Source organism: Oncorhynchus clarkii, chromosome 18 (genome assembly GCF_045791955.1).
Source record: "Oncorhynchus clarkii lewisi isolate Uvic-CL-2024 chromosome 18, UVic_Ocla_1.0, whole genome shotgun sequence".
Lineage (NCBI taxonomy): Eukaryota > Metazoa > Chordata > Actinopteri > Salmoniformes > Salmonidae > Oncorhynchus > Oncorhynchus clarkii.
Window position 1 is genome coordinate 27,846,624 of NC_092164.1, and position 16,825 is coordinate 27,863,448.

Sequence of the window (16,825 nt, forward strand, 5' to 3'; positions counted from 1 at the left end):
TCATCTGTGAGTGTTTTGCTTGAGCTTTCAATGAGAATTTGGATTGAGATTCACAAGGATACTCAGAAATGTGCAGGAAAGCTGGAAGTGCTGATGTGGGTTGCTTCGTTCTGGCTTGGCACAAACGCCGGGCGGGTGCTTTCAAGGAGCAGTCTGCGGCAAGAGAGGGATGTGTGTCTGCTCCTGTAACCCGAAGCCCAGGTCAATTTTTTTGTAGAGGGGAACATTCAACCCCAGGAAACTCTCCAGAAGAACCATGCTGCCCCCTACAGAATGAGTACGGAAGAACATTCTAGATAAAGACAAGCTTCACCTCAACAAAAAAACTGTAATTTTCTACCAGAAATCAAAATGTTTTCCCCAAGCAGTTCATATACCTGTAACTTTGTTTCTTCCATAAATTGATTTTTTTTAAAGACAACTAACTTTGAACACAAATGATATGGAAAAACTTTCTAGATGGAAGAAAAGTCTTAATCTAACCAAAAAAATCTAAATTTTCCCTCAGAAATCCACTTTTATCAAATAGTTCTAACTATAGAATCTCTAGCAATGATAATTCCATAATTTCATGACAAATTCTGACTCAAAGATCTCTGAACTTTGACTCGCTGAAATTAACAATTGCTCTGTTACCAGCACTGCTATTTTCCGACTGAGAGTCGACATCAACCCATCGCTTTCTGGAAAAGTTCAAACCATCATTCTATCAGCAGCTTTCTCTCTGTGTCCATCTCTCTACTCCCTCATTACCCATAATCCTCCAGATAGGGTTTTGGATGTATCCTATAATGGGGAGGCCAGCCAATGCCAGTGGATTAGTACATAAAGGTTATCCGCCGCCCCATTGATGTTGAAGTCTCTCTCTCTCACTCTCTCTCGGAATTACAGTTTTTCTAAATTGCTTAAACACAAAAACTGGTTCCTGTAGCACAAAACCCATACCCTTACATCATTCACAAAAACACACACACATTTCCCATAACCATAAACACTAAACACGTTTCAATATTCTTAACTCTTTCTGTAAAACCTTATACAAAAGTGGCCAAATAAATCATTCATTGCACTATATTTTCATTCAGCAAACACATGCCCTCAATATAATTAACTCAAGTCATCACAACCTAAACTCAAAGAGCACACCTTTCTCCTGGTGCAAACAATAAGCCTCAAAATTGTTAACACACCAATCAGAATTGCAGGATCAATAAATAGGGCCTAGAGGCGTGTCCATGTGAAGAGAGAAAGAGGACGACAACAACAACAAAGACAAGTAATCTCAGATGAAATCCTTTCCACCCTAGTTCATCATGTGCTCATACATGGGATGACTATGAGAGAAGTTGGACAGCTAGTGCAACCCAACCTAAGCCGTTACACTTTTGCATCCATTGTCCGTACTTTCAGAAGTGAAAACAGAAGTGAAAACAAGCCTTGTTGTTACTGTGATAAATGTAGTGTTGTAGTGCATATATATACAGTGGGGAGAACAAGTATTTGATACACTGCCGATTTTGCAAGTTTTCCTACTTACAAAGCACGTAGAGGTCTGTAATTTTTATAATAATTTTTATCATAGGTACACTTAAACTGTGAAGACAAATCCAGATTTTTAAGTAATTAATTTGCATTTTATTGCATGACATAAGTATTTGATCACCTACCAACCAGTAAGAATTCCGGCTCTCACAGACCTTTTAGTTTTTCTTAATATTAATATTTGGTACAGAAACCTTTGTTCACAATCCTGTAGATCCTTCAGGTTTCGGGGCTGTCGCTGGGCAATACGGACTTTCAGCTCCCTCCAAAGATTTTCTATTGGGTTCAGGTTTGGAGACTGGCTAGGCCACTCTAGGACCTTGAGATGCTTCTTACGGAGCCACTCTTTAGTTGCCCTGGCTGTGTGTTTCGGGTCGTTGTCATGCTGGAAGACCCAGCCACGACCCATCTTCAATGCTCTTACTGAGGGAAGGAGGTTGTTGGCCAAGATCTCGCGATACATGGCCCCATCCATCCTCCCCTCAATACGGTGCAGTCGTCCTGTCCCCTTTGCAGAAAATCATCCCCAAAGAATGATGTTTCCACCTCCATGCTTCATGGTTGGGATGGTGTTCTTGGGGTTGTACTCATCCTTCTTCTTCCTCCAAACATGGCGAGTGGAGTTTAGACCAAAAAGCTCTATTTTTGTCTCATCAGACCACATGACCTTCTCCCATTCCTCCTCTGGATCATCCAGATGGTCATTGGCAAACTTCAGACGGGCCTGGACATGCTCTGGTTTGAGCAGGGGGACCTTGCGTGCGCTGCAGGATTTTCATCCATGACGGCGTAGTGTGTTACTAATGGTTTTCTTTGAGACTGTGGTCCCAACTCTCTTCAGGTCATTGACCAGGTCCTGCCGTGTAGTTCTGGGCTGATCCCTCACCTTCCTCATGATCATTGATGCCCCACGAGGTGAGATCTTGCATGGAGCCCCAGACCGAGGGTGATTAACCGTCATCTTGAACTTCTTCCATTTTCGAATAATTGCTCCAACAGTTGTTGCCTTCTCACCAAGCTGCTTGCCTATTGTCCTGTAGCCCATCCTAGCCTTGTGCAGGTCTACAATTTTATCCCATATGTCCTTACACAGCTCTCTGGTCTTGGCCATTGTGGAGAGGTTGGAGTCTGTTTGATTGAGTGTGTGGACAGGTGTCTTTTATACAGGTAACGAGTTCAAACAGGTGCAGTTAATAGAGGTAATGAGAACAGGAGGGCTTCTTAAAGAAAAACTAATAGGTCTGTGAGAGACGGAATTCTTACTGGTTGGTAGGTGATTTAATTACTTTAAAATCATACAATGTGATTTTCTGGACTTTTGTTTTAGATTCCGTCTCTCACAGTTGAAGTGCACCTATGATAAAAATTACAGACCTCTACATGCTTTGTAAGTAGGAAAACCTGCTAATTCGCCAGGGTATCAAATACTTGTTCTCCCGACTGTATGACTGAATCTCCACTTTGTTCCCAGTGTAGTTTTTACCACAGTAATGGATGACCATAGGTCAGTAATTGTAATTCCAGAACTGAGAGGCGGCCATCTATTGGAGGTAGGCGGAGACTTCTCACAGCTGAGCAGGAGACTTCCCTGGTGAATATGGTGATTGCCAATAATGCTATCCATTTGAGGGAAATTCAAATCCAAATATTTGAAGACCAGGTAGTCTTCCAAGGAATTGACAGCATCAGCATTTCCACCATTGACCGGATCATTCAGAAGAACCACATAAGGACAAAGCAGCTGTGCTGTGTTCCTTTTGAAAGGAATTCAAAAGAGTTAAGGAACAATGATTCCAATATGTGCAGGTAATTGCTATACTGTACAGAATTTTTTTGTTTGCAGAGTACGTCCCATCTCTCCAGCATATCAATACTGTACTGTATAGTAATGTGTTACAGCAACTGCAGTACACAATCTTTCATTCCAGTACAGTAGTACAGTACTGTATTTGTAATACAGTAAAATGTGTGTTTTTTTGTTTTGTTTTATACTTCTGTAGATAATCTTTGAGCTGCATGCCATGGCTGACACACAGGAGTACATCTTCATTGACGAGGCAGGGTTCAACATAATGAAAGGGGGCGCAGCATCATTGGTCACCATGCCATCATATAAGTCCCTGGCCAGAGGGGAGGCAACGTCACCCTATGTGCAGTCATCAGCAATTGTGGCGTCCTCCACCGCCATGTCAAAGTGGGTCCATACAACACGGCACTACTCCTTCAATTTCTAGATCAGCTGCACAATAACATTCTTCAACAGAAAGGGGAGCCAGGTCAACCAGAGCAAGCTCAATATCTTGTCATTTGGGATAACTTAATTTTCCATCGGGCTGCTCAGGTTCGCACCTGGTTATTTTTTGCCAGCATATTCCCCTTTTTTGAATCCAATTGAGGATTTTTTCTCAGCATGGCGGTGGAGAGTGTATGATCGCAACCCTGACACACAGCAAAACCTCCTGGAGGCAATGTTGGACACTATCCAGGGTTTTCTAAGGCACACAACGGCATTTTTCCCACGCTGTCTGGCAAGAACAAACATAATGTGTCACGTTGATGAGATATTATGGCCTAACCCAGACCTGAGATGATGAGAACACGGATGCTGATGCTGAGTAACCTGTACATTTCCTGCATTTGTAAATAAAGCTTTTAAAAATTGGATATTTACTGTGCATCTTCCTTACATGTTTCGTCAGAGTGACATTTCAATGTCAGATTTTTGACCAAAACAGCATATACAGTAGTATTCCCACATGCACTAATGTAAGAGGTATTTATTACAGTACTCTTTTGAATTTATCTCACCAGGGTGTTCCTGAAAGGTTTATCTAGATAGTCAGTGCTGTGATTTTACAAAGCTTCAAATAATTTATCTGAAAACCTATTCTAAACCTTTTGGTGGCAGAGTTTTGAATAAATCCCTCCAGCGTGTAACAAACAGTCATGTAGTCTGTTTTTGACAGCTTGTGTGTGTTGTCTGAGGGAAAAGTTTGAATTGGGACCCAGAAGTTAGATGTTTGTACCGTTGGGTGTGTTTTTAAAATTGCGTGTGAAGATTTGAGAAAATGGTGAGTTGTTCCAGGAATTGTCTAAGCAATTGAGAAAAACTAAGACTTTAATGTGTCCCTTGATCCAGGGCTAGAATATATTTAATGTCTGCATCCTCTTACATTAGAACCCATCAAAGTTGCGTTATTTTGACAACTCCTCACTAATACTAGTTAGGGTTGTGTGGAGAGCCACCCTGTGTTAACAGTATATGAGGCGTGGGCAGTTGAACTGTGTAGCCATAGGATTTGGCTGCTTCTGGTGTGAGAACAGCATCAGAGCAACCGCCAGACTCGCTAATGAAATAGGAGTTACATCGTTTGCTTCTTTCTCTCTGTGTGTGTGTACGTCTTTGTTGTGCTCATATATGGGTATGAGCTCAATGGGCCTGGTTAGAATACAGTTTTATGGACATCATCTAAAACGAACAGCAAATGACACTGCAGCCTGTAAAGTCTATCACTGTTCTTCTGTCTCATGTTGCCACACTTAGATTGTGTTCAGCTGACTCCACTCACAGAAGGTGGGCAACAAGGTTTTTTTAGTTTCAAAATGGTATGAATTATTATCGTACAGGATACTAGGCCTATAGTAGCTCTGCTAAACCGTTGTGGTCTTAGTGCAAACTAAAACCGCTACAATGCAGTTTGTCTTGTAAGCCAATATAGATGACAAAAAAATAAAGGAAACAATTGTTCACTTTGGTTGCTGTAAACGTGCTGAAGACTATCCCACTTCATAGCCTTACTCTAGCTCCAATGTCCCAAACCAATACTCAGTTTGTTAATGGTAAGTAACACTGAAACCTGATGGGAAAACACGAAATAGTAGTTTACTTCCCATAAACTTTGGAGAACAAGTTAACAGGGCCTTTGAGACAGTAGCCTCTCAATATTTCTCAACTAGGCATGGCTGGACACGTCTGCACTCTAGCTGTCAACCAGGTCAAACTGCAGTACTGCACCAGGCCAGCAGGGGAGGCTATGCTGGTTGAGAGGAGGCAATGAGTACGTATAGGTCAGATGGGTCAATGATGCCAAATAGAGCTCATGCTGGCTTCGCATTCTCTGGGTCTTTAGCATTTATAGGAAGAATCTATGGGACACGGATTCGTGCGGACACTCAAAGGGCAAGCAATGAATAGTTATGGGGACATTTTGAGATTGGTGGTTTGGTAGCCATGAATGTTTCAGTGTGTGGTTCATGTGGTTTTAGGTGTGATGTCAGGGTTACATAAAAGTGACCCAGACCGAGGGATGGTGTCATCATTATGGTATACAGGAACTAGGGTACTCATGGGGTCTAACCCTTGTAACCCATAATCCACACAATTTGTGCAACAGCCCATCATGGCCCATGACCCAGATCTGTAAGAGCACATATTCACCACTCGTCTCAGAATAGGAGTGCTGATTTAGGATCAGTTTAGCCTTTTAGATTTTAATGAGTGGGCAGGGGGGACCTGATCCCTATGAACACTCCTACTCTGAGATGCTTGCTTTATGAATACGGGCCCTGATACTTGCAGTGACATTTCATGTTTGTATTATATTGTATAGATACATAACATCGCAACATATTTGTGTTTCAATATGCTGCAAAATTGGCATGTATCACATAATTGGCTTCGAAACAAGCTTCTGCACGAGATGTCTTGATTTAACTGTTATTGGGCTGTTTGCTCATTAGCACGTATTAACGCTGCTAAAACTCAAATTGTGTTTTTCAGTCTCTAATGAATGTTTATACATTTAGTGCGGTTGGTTTCTGGCAGAGGGGTTTAATAAATCATTATAATGACAAGCTATTAGCTGGAAAAAGTGAATGATACAGTACAATGAATGTGTTTTTATTGTCATTGTTGGTTGGGTTATTACTCCAGAGTGAGCCACAGAAAGAAAAAAAATGTCCTGCCAGTTATTGCTCTTTTCACGTCTTATACAAATACAGACTTTCCGTCAGACTTGAGAAAATAATTACCAAAATGAACCTTAGTGTTTGTTTATAGCTAGTATAAAATTATTGGCAAATCAAAGAACTGGCAATTACACCTATGGATTCAGCTAGCTAAATTTATATTTAAAAGGTAATTTTGTAAATTTCCATACAGCATTGCTGATAGGGAACAGAATGTGAGAACATTATTATTATAGTAAGTGCACTTCTTATCTTAGTGAGTAAAGATTGCAAGTAAAACACAAAACCCATCTTTTCTCAACCCCGTATCCCAGCTCTCCATCACTGTGGCATTATGTTGAAGTACCTGGTGATACTAAGTCATGAGTGTCTCCTATTGTTACAGTGCTGCAGTTGGCCTAGAGTTCAGAAACAAGTGTTTCTCTCTCAGAGGGACGATATCTAAAATGGAGGGCCATTTCGACTGATAGCACTCCACCTCAGATACACCGTGTGGAGTAGGGTGAAGTTGCCTATAGACACTGATCTTGGGTCAGTTTTGCATTCTCCCAACTCATGGTTAAAGTTAGGATTTGGCGAGTGGAAGCTGATCCTAGATAGGGGCAAACTTCACCCCAGAGCACACACTCGCCAATAGGCACAGCATGGCAACTGGATGGTGTAGGATTTTTGTCTTAACCAATACCTTGTGTTTGTGTCTGCATAATTGAGGTGGTTTCTAGGCTAACACAGTCTTATGGCACACAGGGGACCGGGTTTGAACTCAGTTTGTCACCCGAGCCTGAGGGATGCCGAGGGAACTGGAGCTGTCATGAATAGGAAAAATACATTTTCTACAGAACCAAGTAGACTTGGCCAAGATTTCTGTAAAGCTCCTCACTCTCTCTCTCTCCATCTGCATCCTTGTGTTTATGGAAACCCAAACAACATCAATCAAGATGACAAGCACCTTCAGATGAGCGTTGGGGCCTGTGAGTGAGAGGAGATGGTTATTGTGTCTGTACTACATTCTCCAAGCCTGAGGGATCTGGCTGGTACAGTACAGGCCCAGAGCAGCAACACACTAACTTATACTTCCATTGGAGGTGCCTGCCTGCCCGCACACCCACCTGCCCGCCCGCCCGACCGACCAGTTTGGGCCGTTATGCTAATCACAGAGCTTCTCGTCTTCTTCTAATCCTCTGTCCCTTATCCATCAGTACTCATCACTCCGGGATGGACCCTGCTCTTTCTGGATCCCACTCTCACATTTTTCTATCACTGTTATTTCTCTCTTCCTTCCCTCTTTATTAAATATATTCCACCTTCACCCTCATCTCTCTTTCTGTCTCTCTTTTTCTGTCTCTCTCTACAGATGAAGTGGAAGATGGTTGGTAAACTTAGGATTCATGGTTGGGTTCTGCTAAACTCACAATAGTGTGGTGGAAACAGGACAGACAGAGAGACAGTTTTAAGGGCCCTGGTGCGCCCCTTACGCCTACCCTCTGATGGGTTTACAATGTGACAAATCTCCGCTCACCCTTACTCTACTTACACACGTGCAGACACACACACACACACACACACACACACACACACGCTGACAAAGTCACTGACTTCCTTTCGATGAATCTCTTTCTGTTCTGTTTCACATTCTCAACCTACACACATGCACACACCCACACACTCTGCCTGGTGGCTTTCCTTTCCTTTTCCATATTTTATTTATTTATTTTGCTTACAGCACCTGGATTTCCCAGGCGGTCTCCTATCCCAGTACTTACCAGGGATGACCCTAAACAAGCGTGTTCAGGTTGGTATGGCCACAAGCATATTCTTTTTTTGACCTCTTTTTCTCCCAGAATTAGGTCCATTGGCTCATCTCTGCAACTCCTCAATGGGCTCGGGAGAGGTGACGGTTGAGTCATGCGTCCTCTGAAACATGACACGCCTGTCCATCAACTTCTTATCACACTGCTCACTTAACTTGGATGTCGGCAGCACCAATGTGTCAGAGGAAACACTGCTCGACTGACGATCGGAGTCAGCTTCAGGCGCCTGGCCCTGTCACAAGGAGTCGCTAGAGCACGATGAGTCAAGGAAAGCCCCACCGGCCAAACCCTCCCCTTCCACGGATGGTGCTGGGCCAATCGTGCGCCGTCCAATGGGGCTCCTGGCCACGGCCTGGGATCAAACCCCAGGCTGTAGTGGTGCTTCATCCCTGCGGAGCAGTGCTTTTGACCTCTGTTCCACCCACAACCCCCCTTGCCAGGCGGCTTTCCTAACTGCTTATCAGAGTCCCACTAGGCAAAAACTAGTTGAATCAACGTTGTTTCCACGTCATTTCAACCCCCAAAATATATTTGATGATGTCAAATCGACATGCAAAACTGATTGGATTTGCAAAAAGTCATCAACTTAAAGGAATTAGAATTTTTTTTCGCCCCACTTTTAACTAGAATCCAATGACAGGTTGAAATGTTTTGGTTGATTTCACGATGAAATCAAGTTAGTTGACAACTCAACCAAATGTAACTCAAAACTAGACGTTGAACTGACATCTGTACCTGGTGGGGTGAAACCATACTTTGGCAGCGCAATCAGCATGGCTCTGAGATGGATACTGCAAAGGATGGTCTAGAAGAAAAACTTCACCACACTCAACCAGGTGGGATAGGGTGTACTACACTTGTGTGTGTGTGTGTGGTGCTCTCTAGAGTGTGGACACCATGATGTGTCAGGAGGCCCTGAGCAACGCTGATTTCCTTCCTACGGGAAACTGCCCACACTCCTATCCCTGACGAGGCCAGCAGACCTGAATAACGGCAGGCTGGAACAGGAGCCTCTCAGAGTGCTTGGCCGTGTGACCTACCCACACAAACATACACACATGCATGCATGTACACACACACACACACTCTCACACACACACATGCACACAGAGTGTGTTTGTGTTAACCTCGAGATCTGATTGTTTACAGTAGGTCCATATGTGTACACCGTCTGCAATGCTTGAAACTCAAGCGTCCATCACTCAAAGTGTGTTCAAGGATAACTGTTAGTTTTGATGTTTTGAAACCTTAGAAACGGGGGTTGGAATCGGTTCAGGGAACAGAACCGAAAACCGGAAAATAACAACTATTTTAATGGAACCATAAACGGAACTGGGAACGGGAACGAAAGTGATCCATACTATTCCCGGAATAGAACTGTCATTGTAAAAGTATGGGAACCGGTTAATAACGTTATTTTACGTTCCAGGCATTTTTTTCTAGTCCCTATGCAAAGCAATTACACCGTTATTCAGAAACATATTCCAGTGTCTGCTTGCAAGCTAACATTTTTGCAAGTGTGTGCTGTTTAGGCTACCTGCCCCTACCCCTCCAAAGCATAGGCTACTATATAAGATCCCATGGCACTTATCGTAATAGACCCAGTGTCTTGGCTAAATTCCCAATTTGCCACCCAATCATCCCCAGCTTCCAATTGGCTCATTCATCCCCCTCCTCTCCCCTGTAACTATTCCCCAGGTTGTTGCTGTAAGTGTGAATGTGTTCTCAGTCAACTTACCTTGTTAAATTAAGGGCTAAATAAATACAAATACAAACAAATACACTGACGTTACAAGCATTATTCAGAAGATAGGGAGGGAGATTTTTTATGAGCTAGAGAAGAATGGAAAAACTTGGTCAATGTTAGTTAAGGATACTATAAGGCTAGTTATCACGTTTCACATTGGATTTTTTATGAACTACGAAAAGGTAAAATGGATTTTTATTTCTGGTGCCACTCCACACACACAAGTTTGTTAGCTAGCTAGCTTAAGTTTGCTAGCTAGCTTAAGTTTGTTAGCTAGCTAGCTAGCTAGCTAGTTAAGCGTGTTAGCTAGTTAGCTAAAACGACATGCAAAGTGCCTCTAATCGAACACGTCAAATGAACTCACTGCCCCTTCTTGGAAGAGAATGGAGCCTACTGTCAATTCATCGAAGAAGCAGTCAAGCATTTATCTATCTGGTCTTGCTAATGAAGATTGATTTATCTGCCAGCCATGACTTGGGCTGAGATGGCGATCTGGTTGAAACAAGCTTTTGGTGAATGCTCCAAGAACTGACATCTGGTGGTGTGTGTGTGAACAAATCAAAATATATTTTCAATTTTAGATAGATCGAGGATCAGCTTCTCTCCCCCAATCCTAACCATAACCATTAGTGGGGGAAATGCTAAACTGAACCAACTACACCCTACACCCAGCCACCGCTTCCAACTGGGCCTCAGAGTCATTGTGAGGTGCATTCATGCTGCCTGCACCACAAAAAAAGTTTTTGTGATGTATTTCCTGTCTGCTCCCCATTCCCAAAGGTCACACTTCCTAGTTCCCTCTCTCTTGCCCTCATGCCCTTTCCCTGTCAGGGTTTGGTCATAGTCATGCAACATTTGAAAAGCTTTTCATTTCCATAACCTTATTGGCGTTGCAAAAAAAGCGACCTTTTCTGCATCCAAAACATGAAAAAGATAGAAAGACTAACAATTAAGTGTGTGTGCATGTGTGCATACTTACATGCCTTTTTGTGTGTGGTAATGTCCTAAAAGAGGGAATGAGATACCATCAGCCTGCTCAATCAGTGAGCCAATAACCAGCCATTCTCATCCATTTCATTACGACAAAGTCAAGCTTCCTGTAAAAGGCTAATTCAAACCAACAATTCACATCAGATTTCCTTCCTTACCTCAGCCTTGGAGGGAAACGACAAGCGAAAAGCTGCTGACTCACGTTGCCTATGGGACTGTGGGAAATATCCTCTGAAAAAAAAGCTTAACTCTAACTTGACACGTCAGCAGGAAGAGAGAGTCTGACATCACCTTCTGTCAAACAGGCTTTAGGGAAACTGGAGCAGCTCCGGGCAAGCAGCAGTCTCACACGTGTGTGCATTCCATAGAAGTCAGCTTGGAGAGCAGTGCTCTTTTAGCTCATTGAACTAAAGCCTAGGCATTCATTTGCGGAGCTAATGCAAGTATTCTGGTCTCAGACAAGGTTATAATCACATGAGCATAGCTCACTGAAACACCTGCCTCTCTCACACAATCGTCCTTGGCGACACTACACTTGAAGGTCTGTTACTAAACTGTTTTTGGACCCTCATCAAATAGTTAGTTAATCTTAGTAATCTAATTTGTTTATGTGCCATGAGTTAATGTACACTGAGTGCACTAAACATTAAGAACACCTTCCTAATATGGAGTTGCACCCCCACCTTTTGCCCTCAGAACAGCCTCAATTTGTCAGCGAGTGGACTATACAAGATAATGGAAGCATTCCACAGGGATGCTGGCCCATGTTGACTCCAATGCTTCCCACAGTTGCGTCAAGTTGGCTGGATGTCCTTTGGGTTGTGGACCGTTCTTGATACACACAGGAAACTGTTGAACGTGAAAAAACCCAGCAGCATTGCAGTTCTTGACACAAACCGGTGTGCCTGGCACCAACTACCATAGCTTTCACCTGGATTCATCCAGCAGGTGTCCTTAATGTTTTGTATACTCCGCGTATATACCGGTAATGTATCAGCATTATCAAACATATTTAAACAGTGTACTTTCTCCGGAAGCCAAAGACTAAAACAAACCATCTCTACAGGAGAGCAACCAAGACTGTTGCCAGATACTACCACAGAGATGGTTTCTGGAGATGAGAGCAATCCTCAGCAGCTGCCTCCAAATTGAGAGCAGAGACCCTATTTCAACAGCAAGCAATTTGTTTAAATTTGTTTATACGCCCATAATACAGATGTTTTCTAGCTTTGCGGGGGAAAAACACTGTCTATCTGCAATGTTGTATAGTGGTTGTGTAGTGGTTGATACCCACAATGACCTGTTACCTGATGTTGGCTTATCATAGTTTGGGAGACAGGCTAGATACTAGAACTGCAGCTACACTGCGAGATAGTCAACATTGCTTCCATGTGTGCTTTATCTGGACAATAACTAATCAATAGACATATGAAAGCTTACCTTGATTAGGGGCTATAGAGATAATAATTATAATAGAGTCGATAATAGCACAAATAGCTGTGTCCTCTGATTTGACCTGTGATTGTAAGGCAGCAGCTGCAGGATGATCTTCAATTAATGGGGTGCCATGAACAACCACTACAACTCTCCTGAGCTAAGATAAACCTTTGGCTTGCCTAAACATCGCTTTCCTATGTACCTCCAACTCCTCTACTGCCTTCTATTGGCCCAAATCGGCATTCCTCTCCAGACCTAGGATCAAATACTTTTTGAGCTAATTTCAAATACTTTATCTGTGCTTGGTTGAGCTTGCTTTGCTCAATGGACAAATATAATAGTCTGACACTCCAGGCAGACTTGAACAAATGTTCAGTATTTAAAAAAAAAAAGCATTTAAACCCTGGACAAACAGAAAGCCACTGGAGAAAAAGATCATGCCAAACATTCACTGTTTGCTCTTTTGACCTGATGAAGACCATGTTGGTTGAAATGTTATGTCTGTATTACCAATAGCTTTTTTGTATATTTTAATAAAAACCTTTATTTGTCCAGGTTAGTCTTGTTGAGATAAAACACATTTTGCAAGAGGGACCTGGCAAGATAAGTTGTAGAAACAGCAACCAGTAAGCGGTATCTTTTATTTCTCTAATGGTGCTGACAGTCACAGTTGTGTGGTAGTTGGCAGGAGCGAGAGTGATTTACTGTATGTGGCCCCTTTTCTGGTGACACTACTTACCAGCCTACTGGAAACGTTCCGTTCGTTCAGTAAATTACGTCAAACTCTACCACCCCCTGTATAACGAGCTACTGTGGTACATCCCAAAAAGCACCCTATTCCCTATATAGTGGACTGCTTTTCACCAGGACCCATAGGTAGTAGTGCACTTTATAGGGAATTGGGTGCCATTTGGGATGCAGAACTTACTTACATGGCTACTGCCAAGTGCCAACCTGTAAACCCGTTCAGCTCTAGCTGCCTCCACCCAATAGTGTCGAATCGAAACAAAGAATAAACTGCGGACCACATCTCAGGCTGAAATCTGTCATCGCAGCATTTTTCTCCCTCACTTATTTTACGGCCCAGAGCAATAGTCTGCTATGGGATAATTCCTTTGATGGTGTTACGTTATAGCCCAGAGGTGTGATGGGAAGGGGAACTGTCCACCTACGTAGTTAGATTTAATATTGAGTGCTTTATTTTCCCCCCAGTAGCAAACTGGTGTGAGGTAATTCAAGAGTTTGCCGCAACAGGCATTCTAGTTAGCACTCGAACCCTGACAATCACTATCAACGTGCTACTGCAATCCCACAGAGTGAAATACGAACTCAATGCTGCATGTTTGTAGAAATCCTCTTCAGTTAGAGAGCATAGCATCCCTTTCATTGGCAAGGCAAGTAGCATTCATTGGCACAACCACACACTGATGACATGGGAGAGGAAGAGGTGGGCGGGAAACAGAGAGAGAGAGCGAGAGAAAGAGAAATGTCTTCCCGTTGTAGCTTTTTCCAATGAGCGGAACAGCTGTTCGGGAGCTTCCTTTCCGACTCCCCCTCCACACCCTTTTCTTGTTTTATATGATGATTTTATCAAAAGCCTCCCCAGTAGAGGACAGGGGGTGAAGCGTGAAGGCAGTAGTCATCACGACTGTGACCCCAATAACTTAGTGACCACCCAGCTGCAAGCATCTATTGGACAACCCACTGGTGCGAACGTCCTTCCTCTCATGAACTGTAAGCCGACTCACATGCCACGAGGGGCTCCACCCTTCACAATAGCTTCCTGCCCCCATTTGTTTCAAAGAACGAGGTTAAATAGGGTTGGTGTGAGAGGAAAAGGATAGGGATGGGATGGGAGGCATTCTACGTTTGTTTTGACGTTAGAGCCAGGGCCTTTTCCTTCCTTCCGTTTTATAGCCAACTTACCGGTAGCTCACTTTCCTTTGTCCAGGGTAGATATCTTGAACAGGAAAGGCTCACAGCCTTTATACACCCCTGGCTGGCCTATTAAGATGGTGGTGTTAGGACAAGGCTCTACCATACACATCAGACTACTGTTCTAGACCTAGAAACTCTGAATAATATTGTATATACACACTAATGAGTGTCGTCAGGAGAAGGAGAAGAGGACCAAAGCATGGTACGTATTCATAATAATTTCAATAAAGATGAATACGGAACAAAAACAACAAACCGACAAACAAACAGTTCTGTAAGGTGCAAAAAAAACACTAAACAGAAAATAACCACCCACAACCCATAGTGGGAAAACAGTCTGCCTAAGTATGGTTCTCACTCAGAGGCAATGATTGCCAGCTGCCTCTGATTGGGAACCATACCAGGCCAAACACATAGAAATAGAAAACATAGAACACAAAACATAGAATGCCCACCCCAACTCACGCCCTGACCAAACTAAAATAGAGACATACAACAATCTTTCGCAAATATTAAGCTGATCCACCCCTTAAAACAATAATAATAAATAATGTCTGTATATATTATTGTTTTAAGGGGTGGATCAGCTTAATATTGCGGAAAGATTGTTGCTTCCATCAAATGTAATTGTCTGCATCATTTCCAATCCCCCATATATTTATTTTGGTAAATATATATATATATATATATATATATATATATATACACTGCTCAAAAAAATAAAGGGAACACTTAAACAACACAATGTAACTCCAAGTCAATCACACTTCTGTGAAATCAAACTGTCCACTTAGGAAGCAACACTGATTGACAATACATTTCACATGCTGTTGTGCAAATGGAATAGACAACAGGTGGAAATTATAGGCAATTAGCAAGACACCACCAATAAAGGAGTGGTTCTGTAGGTGGTGACCACAGACCACTTCTCAGTTCCTATGCTTCATGGCTGATGTTTCGGTCACTTTTGAGTGCTGGCGGTACTTTCACTCTAGTGGTAGCATGAGACGGAGTCTACAACCCACACAAGTGGCTCAGGTAGTGCAGCTCATCAAGGAAGGCACATCAATGCGAGCTGTGGCAAGAAGGTTTGCTGTGTCTGTCAGCGTAGTGTCCAGAGCATGGAGGCGCTACCAGGAGACAAGCCAGTACAACAGGAGACGTGGAGGAGGCCATAGGAGGGCAACAACCCAGCAGCAGGACCACTACCTCCGCCTTTGTGCTAGGAGGAGCAGGAGGAGCACTGCCAGAGCCCTGCAAAATGACCTCCAGCAGGCCACAAGTGTGCATGTGTCTGCTCAAACGGTCAGAAACAGGCTCCATGAGGCTGGTATGAGGGTCCGACGTCCACAGGTGGGGGTTGTGCTTACAGCCCAACACCGTGCAGGACGTTTGGCATTTGCCAGAGAACACCAAGATTGGTAAATTCGCCACTGGCGCCCTGTGCTCTTCACAGATGAAAGCAGGTTCACAATGAACACGTGACAGACGTGACAGAGTCTGGAGACGCCGTGGAGAACGTTCTGCTGCCTGCAACCTCCTCCAGCATAACCGGTTTGGTGGTGGGTCAGTCATGGTGTGGGGTGGCATTTCTTTGGGGGGCCTCCATGTGCTCGCCAGAGGTAGCCTGACTGCCATTAGGTACCGAGATGAGATCCTCAGACCCCTTGTGAGACCATATGCTGGTGCGGTTGGCCCTGGGTTCCTCCTAATGCAAGACAATGCTAGACCTCATGTGGCTGGAGTGTGTTAGCAGTTCCTGCAAGAGGAAGGCATTGATGCTATGGACTGGCCCGCCCGTTCCCCAGACCTGAATCCAATGGAGCACATCTGGGACATCATGTCTCGCTCCATCCACCAACGCCACGTTGAACCACAGACTGTCCAGGAGTTGGTGGATGCTTTAGTCCAGGTCTGGGAGGAGATCCCCCAGGAGACAATCCGCCACCTCATCAGGAGCATGCCCAGGCGTTGTAGGGAGGTCATACAGGCACGTGGAGGCCACACACACTACTGAGCCTCATTTTGACTTGTTTTAAGGACATTACATCAAAGTTGGATCAGCCTGTAGTGTGGTTTTCCAGTTTAATTTTGAGTGTGACTCCAAATCCAGACCTCCATGGGTTGATACATTTGATTTCCATTGATAATTTTTGTGTGATTTTGTTGTCAGCACATTCAACTATGTAAAGAAAAAAGTATTTAATAAGAATATTTCATTCATTCAGATCTAGGATGTGTTATTTTAGTGTTTTAGTGTTTTTTTGAGCTGTGTATATATATATATATATATATATTTTAGAATATACCTTTATTATTCTGCGCAAACCCTACCACCCTTTTCCCAATTGGAGTAAACTAATAAACAATAACACTTAGGTTTCTACCTTCA

General features: G+C 43.3%; 1 pseudogene; it reads right to left on the reverse strand.

The window, feature by feature from the left end:
• Nucleotides 1-8,367: 8,367 nt before the first annotated feature.
• Nucleotides 8,368-16,825, reverse strand: part of LOC139372287 (trifunctional purine biosynthetic protein adenosine-3-like) — a 126,201-nt pseudogene continuing 117,743 nt past the window's right edge.